Source organism: Leopardus geoffroyi, chromosome C3 (genome assembly GCF_018350155.1).
Source record: "Leopardus geoffroyi isolate Oge1 chromosome C3, O.geoffroyi_Oge1_pat1.0, whole genome shotgun sequence".
NCBI classification, from domain to species: domain Eukaryota; kingdom Metazoa; phylum Chordata; class Mammalia; order Carnivora; family Felidae; genus Leopardus; species Leopardus geoffroyi.
In genome coordinates, this window is record NC_059338.1 from 152632316 (window position 1) to 152639476 (window position 7161).

The 7161-nt window shown below is 39.1% G+C and overlaps 1 pseudogene; it reads right to left on the minus strand.

Moving 5' to 3' along the window:
• Nucleotides 1–4922: 4922 nt before the first annotated feature.
• On the minus strand, nt 4923–5413 carry LOC123585139 (annotated as a pseudogene).
• Between the last annotated feature and the right edge of the window lie 1748 nt (nt 5414–7161).

Here is a 7161-nt window from a genome sequence, read left to right on the forward strand (position 1 = left end):
AGGGGCACTCCATATTGCTGACAGTCCATTGCTCTTGCTTTTCTTCTTGTGCCCATTCACGGTTCCTACGGGATCCACATATCAGCACAGTATCCACCATAGTTACTGAGAAACCACATGGTGACTGAGAAATATTTTGCAGTATTAAACAATCTATATTACTCTTAAACCTATACATGTTGGTCTAGACATAAAGCACAATGCTAATTCTTTACGTTGGCAACTACGTGGACACTGAGTTGTTTCATGTTTATAAAAGATGTGCATATAATGAAAGTTAGATAAGATTTTTAAGTTAAATTTAAATTTTAGCTTTATTTCAATAATTTTGATTTGAAATTGGGTATTCATTTTTTCTGAAATTTGCATTTTATATCCTAACTTAAATTTTTCATATTTTGAAAGAAAACTAATTTTTCAAAAACATGAAAGTACTGTTAGTTTTCAGGAATTCACACTTGTTTTTATTTATATTTTTATAAAAAGATTTCCATTTTATAATTTAGATCATTACTGTCAGTTGAACACAAACTACGTAAAAATCTTTATTACAACTATACAATTAGTGATTTTGTTAAGTTAAACAAGAAAAAATAAATTTTGTGTGCTGAGTACATATTAATTGTGTATATTTTATTTTATTATCTATCAAGACATCTACACAACACCCAGATGTGTGGAATAATAATTAAATACATCTTTGATATTTTGCTTCCAGTTATATAAAAATTGTGGCTTTACATATATTTTTATTTTGTCATTATGAAGACATTTATGAAGATAGAATGATAGGATATGTATATTTGTTAACTGTTTATTAGATTTATAACTTTAAAGATTACACATGTCATATGTGAGCTACGATTGTTACAGCAGCCTGCATGCAGGAACCCAGAGACTCCTAAACCCCAAGACATCAGGGCTCACACAGCTCTGACAGTGACAGGAGAAATTTCTCTGAAAGCCAGGGCAGAAAATTGGAAAATCGCAGCCATCAGCTAGCTCAGAGAGTTGTACCCTAGTGCACGGGAGACAACCTCTAAGGATTCCCAAAAACAGCTAGGAGAAATAATGATAAACTAGAGTGTGTCAATTGTGTGTGGAAATATACACAAGAAAATATTCTTGAGCTTCTCTGTGACTTATTTCTACCCAAAGACCATTTAGTCTGAAAAATCTTGATCTAGATAAAGAAACAGAAAAGTCCATCTCCTACCCCAAACTTCCAGAATAGTGTGCTTTGCAAACATTTAGACATATCTTATTTCTGCTGTAATAAGCAACCTAGTATTCAGATAACCACAGAAAGAAACCCACTAAAACACCAACTCAGCTGAGCCACACAAACTACAAGAAAGGAAGCTATAAACATAAGCCAGAAAAGGCAAAAAAAAAATTACTAAAGCTCTTGGGGTCCTAGCAGTATATGCAACCAAATTACCTGTATCAACACATCATCTTCATCATCTGGAAGGTGATTGGTCATTCCAAATACAAAGCAAACTCAGAGTAAACCCCTGAAAATTGTTTATGTAAGACCCAATAGCTGTGAGGGATAACAAAACAATCTGTTACAGGATGCCCAAGTAAAATCCAATGGTATCCAAAGCAAGACATCCTGTGGGTAGTGGACTGGCAAACATTCTCACCACAGCAAGGGATCTGTTGCTTTGATGGCAGCTCACAGGACAAAGGCAAAGCCAGGAAGGAAAGAGAGCACAGGGCTGTCTCCCTGTGTTCTGCAGCTTGCTTTTTAGGAGCCTACAGCTTTTGAAGGCCATGCCATCACTCCACATTACTAATCACTGAAAATTCAGTCCCTAGTTGTCCTTCATCTCTTTTGCTTTGCACACACTGATTTGATTTGTTTGGGGGAAAGTGTTCTAGATGACCTACGGTGACCAGGAAATATTGTGTGAAGTACAAAACGTTCTCCAGGAATCCATTTTTTTGTGAACAAGATGTTAAGTGCCGCTAAAATTGTCAGTAGACAAAAGCGAGAAGAGTGCATGCTGTGGCGTCCACAGTTCTCTCCCTCCTACAGACAGACGATGCCCTCAAAATTCTGACTGCTTCATTTTTTCCAGGGCATGGAAAACATGGGCAACTGCAAATAATTTGGTGATTGTAATTTTATGGACAAGTGTTTTATCTTCACATCTGGGTGTTTAGTTTTCCTAATGAATTCAGAAAGTTGCCTCTTTATGACTTTTCTGACTTTGGAGCTAAGAGGTTTTTTTTGTTTTTTGTTTTTTGTTTTTTTTAATGTTTTAAGTAAACTCCACACCCAGTGAAGAGCTCAGTGTGGAGCTTGAACTCACAACCCTGAGATCAAGACCTGAGCTGAGATCAGGAGTTGGATGCCTAACCAACTGAGCCCCCCAGGTGCCCCGTATGATTTTTAAACAAACCCTTGAAGCCTAGCAACCATAGAGACCATTCACAGGGTACTTTCATAGGATATTAGCTAAAATCTTAAGCTTAAAAGGGTGCTAAATTAATATGCAGAAATATGTAACAAGAAAGGAGAGAAGGATGAAAGGATGAAGGGAGGGACTGGAGAGAGTATAATCTGGGAGAAAGCAAATATTTCACAGGAATAAAAATTCTGTTAAATTGGAGTATAAAGTCACAGATGACAGAATCTGGCAGGTTTGGAGGTTTTCTTCCTAACCATTTGGAATCACAAAAGACTTGAGGAGGATAGAGACACAGTGGCAACAAAAAGTGGAGGAAAATGAAGCCACCATAATTCTTACAAACATTATTATTGTTGAGACCAGGATTTGATCAGTTTTTTTGTAAAGAGCTGTACTGTAAATATGTGAGGCTTAAAGGCCAGTCAGTCTCTGCTACAACTGCTCACAGATAAAGCACCATAGATGGAACATAAACAAATGAGTATGGCTGTGTACCAATACAACTTTGATTTATAGACACTGAAATTATAATTTAATATAACTTTCATGTATCACAAAATGGTTTTCTTCTTTCATTTTTTTAAACATCAAAAGATGTTAGAATCATCACATTGTAGAATCAATTAGGAATTGACATAGCCTGAAGGCCACACAAAAACAGGAAGTAGTGGCCAGATTTGGCCCAGAGGCTGTGGAAGTAAGGTCATTGATGAGACAGGACAGAACCTAACCACCCATTGTGTGGGAAAGAGGAAGAGGTGGGAATTTGGCTAGAGCAGTAACTAGATAATGTCCCCCATAGCAAGAGTTTTGGCATGTTGGAGAGCTGACTGGGGAGCTGGGATCTAGCCAGGCCAAGGTCAGCAGCTAAGAACCATCTTTGCTGAACAGATGGTAGCAGGTCTCCATGCAGTGGTAATATTTCTAGTAGGGCAGGTGTTAACAAGAAAAGCCATCGGTTTGACATGGGAGCTCTGAGACATAAGGGCTATAGACCTAGGGGTACACAGTGCGGGCAGGTGGAGGAGCTGACAAGGTGATCAGGGTGCAGTCCAATGGGCTGAGCATCACAGAAGATTCCAGTCCCCGTGGGGGAAAAAAAAAGTGTCACTCAGTATTCAGGGAAGCAACTCTGTCATCAGGCAGGCTCAGAGGCATGCCTCACCTAGTACCCCATCCTAGTGATCTCTGAACAGGGCTTAAGGCCACAAGACAAACCCTGTTCCCACACTGTGGCAGGTATAATGCTCCTTATATTCTGCCAGGCATTTCCAGATCAAATCAAATACTAGATGAGACCGAGCATAAAATTGAGAAGGACCATGAAAGGCATAGACTGACAAGTGTAATTTGAGAGTGGATTCCAATATATAACAACAATTAGTAGAATCACTTATAAGAAAGATAGTTAGTTACCTTCAAGGATACTGGCCTCAAACTAGCTTTCTGGATCCTTGGGCAACCTGAAGCTTTAAGCCTCTTAAGTATTGAGATAAACCATGCAAGCTGTTGGTTATATGATCTCAAATCTGACAAGTCACTACATCCTAACAATATCCAGGAAATACTCCACTCTCAAAGGAGGTATCTTCAGACTCCATTTTGCCTGGACATTCCCAAAAGCCACTAGAAGAGCAAGATGGGAGGGACCTAGAAACTTTAAACTTATGCATGGATCTTCAGGTCCCTAAATGTGATGGAGGTAACATTAAAACAAGCCCTGTAAATGTCAGAGCCCAGGGTGATTTGGAGTCTTATCTAGACCTCAAAGATAGAAACTATTAGCCTCAAATAACTAACAGAATTTTCTAATACACAATTTACTGAGCATACTGCCAATTGATTCATCAGCTTGAGTTTCCCTCACTTCGGAAGGGAAAATATTGAGCCATGTAAACACCATTTTAGCAGACACAAGTTACTGGTCAACCCTAAGATACAGTTTTTACAGAATAAAGAGTTGCAGACATTTATTAAGAAGAAAGCAGTCAAAACAAATGAAGATGGAGAATTGGTACAGTAGCAAATTACAGAAAAGTGAACAAGTATAATGTCAGAAGTAAGTAGAAACAAAGAAAACTGGAGATCTAGCGGAGGAATTGTATCCAGAAGCAGGTGTTTCTTTAAGTAATAAAGTTCAAAATGATAAGATAAAGGCCAAAAGAAAGAACATCCAAAATGGAAGATTTTTAAAATAGTAGTGCAAACTTAGAAATCTCAACCAACTCTGGAAAAAGAAAACCGTTTTGTTGAATAACAAAAAGCTTTATTCCCCAAAATTGAAACTAAAATTACCTTATGATCCAGTGATTCCCACTTGGGTATAAATCCAAAAGAACTCAAAACAGTATCTCAAGGAGATATTTGCACACCTGTGTTCATCACAGCATTGCTCACCGCTTCCAAGAGATGGTGGAAGCAACCCAAATGTCCTTTTACAGATTGATAAGGAAAATGTGGTGTGTGCATGCAATATTATTCAGCCTTAAAAAGGAAGGAAATTCTCACTTTTTTTTCAATGGGAGAAGGACCTAATGCAATAGCTAGTCTTTACTGGAAAGAAGAAACTTTACAGAACATTTTGAGTAAGTTAGAGCAGAAGGTCAGTGGGCCAACTGGTGGGGCACCAGCTTGTAATGGGTTCCACAGTAAGGGCATGACTGAGACTTGCCTTTGTGCAGCCAAAACCAGATGAGTGCACTACTGTCCTCTTCACAGATGCGGTCCATCACTCACTTGTTGGTAATAGATGGGACTAAATTAGGGTCTTCCTTGGTGCCTGAAGCTGCCATTGGGCCTAGTATATTATATGGGTCCGGTCCCTTCCATGCAGCCATCATGACCTCCCTCTCCAGCCCAGTCACCTGCTGGTCTTCAGTAGAAACACCACCTCCAGATGCCATGGAGTGCACTGCGGCAACTTCATTGGGACCACAGGCCCTAAGGGCTTGCACAGCCAGTGCTCCAACTCCACAAAGTAAACTTGAAGCCATGATGTCCACTACAAACAGTGACACTTCCCAAAATTCTCACTTTTGGTACAACGTGAGGAAACCTTGAAGACATTATGCTAAGTGAAATAAACCAGACACAAAAGGACAATTACTGTATGATTCCATTTATATGAGGTATCTAAAGTTGTTAATTCAGGGGCACCTACATGGCTCTATCCGTTAAGCATCCGACTTCGGCTCAGGTCACGATCTGGCAGTTCGTGGGTTTGAGCCTCCCATCGGGCTCTGCGCTGACAGCTCAGGGCCTGGAGCCTGCTTCAGATTCTGTGTCTCCTTCCCTCTCTGCCCCTCCCCCACTCACACTCTGTCTCTCTCTCTCTCAAAAATGAAAAACGTTAAACAAAATTAAAGTTGCTAATTCATAGGAACAAGAAGTAGAAAAGTGACAGCCAAGGTTGTGGCGAGGGGGGTGAGTGTTTAATGGATTTAGAGCTTCAGTGTTGCAAGATGAAAACGTTCTAGAGATCTGTTGCACAGTTATGTGAATATACTTAGCACTACTGAACAATACACTTCAAAATGACTCAGATGGTAAATTTAATGTTATGAGTTCTTCACCACAGTAAAAAAATCTATAAGACATAAAATTATTTCTTAAATGTGAATACAAAACCTAAAATTAATAAAAAGCATTATTAGTTGTGATAAAAATAGAATTTAAAAAGTTCAAGCCAAACCAAAACAAAACAAAAAAAAAGTCTGGAACTGAATAACCCAAGGGAAACCCCAAAAGTACTGGGTCTTCCCCCAGGTCCCAGTGAGTAACTGCCATATTTGGACACCTCAGTGTTGTTCTGAGCCAAAGAAGGCAGATAGAGCAGTTGCTACCATCCTGTCTCCAGCCAGCCAGCAGCAAAGGCAGGCCCCAGCCCTCTGCCTGTCCTGTGTATGGTGCCTGGGACCTGAAACCTTCCTGCCTTCCTGTCTGCACCAGCCTGTGTCCTCCTTGAAGCTGTGTCATAAATAGGCATATGCCAGCACGTTGTTCTTTCTTAAGAGCCTAAGGACCCTGATTTAGATCACTGGAATACTTAACAGTAGGCTGCATATCCCAAAGTTCAAAAAACAAATTCACTTATCTTTCTTTGAAATTATTAATTTGGAGAAGCCAAATTAGGACCTTTACTGAAAGAGATCACATGTTTTCATATAATATTGGGAAGCTGTTTTAAAAGGCATTTAGGCTCTCCTACATTCCCCACGACCAGATGGGAAAGTTTCTTTACTTAAAATGTTAAGACTGGCCAAAGATTTTCTGTGCTTTCCTAATAAAAAATCAAGTAAACAAAGCAAAAGCTCTGAAATGCAAACAAACCTGGAAATCTCTCACATCAATTAAAAAATTCTCCCATACAACAGGTAATAATAAAATTTTCTCACTTTTTAAAAAATATTTTAAAATTTTTTTTTATTAAGTAAAGTCTACACCCAACATGGGGCTCTAACTCACGAACCCAAGATCAAGAGTTGCATGCTATAGCCAACTGAGCCAGCCAGGTGCCCCAAAATTTGCTCACTTTTCTATACCCAGGATTTGACACATGAAGAACAGAGCAAATAATTATTGAATTGATAAAAAAGTGAATGAAGCATCCTACCTTCTCAGGGTTTTAATAAATAAGTAAGAGCTGATATCAGAGTGATTTCTCTAAGACCCACTAATTTTGGTCAAAACATGCTGAGATTCAGTGCTCCCACTGGGTAATTTCCAAGGCTCCCTTTGGTAA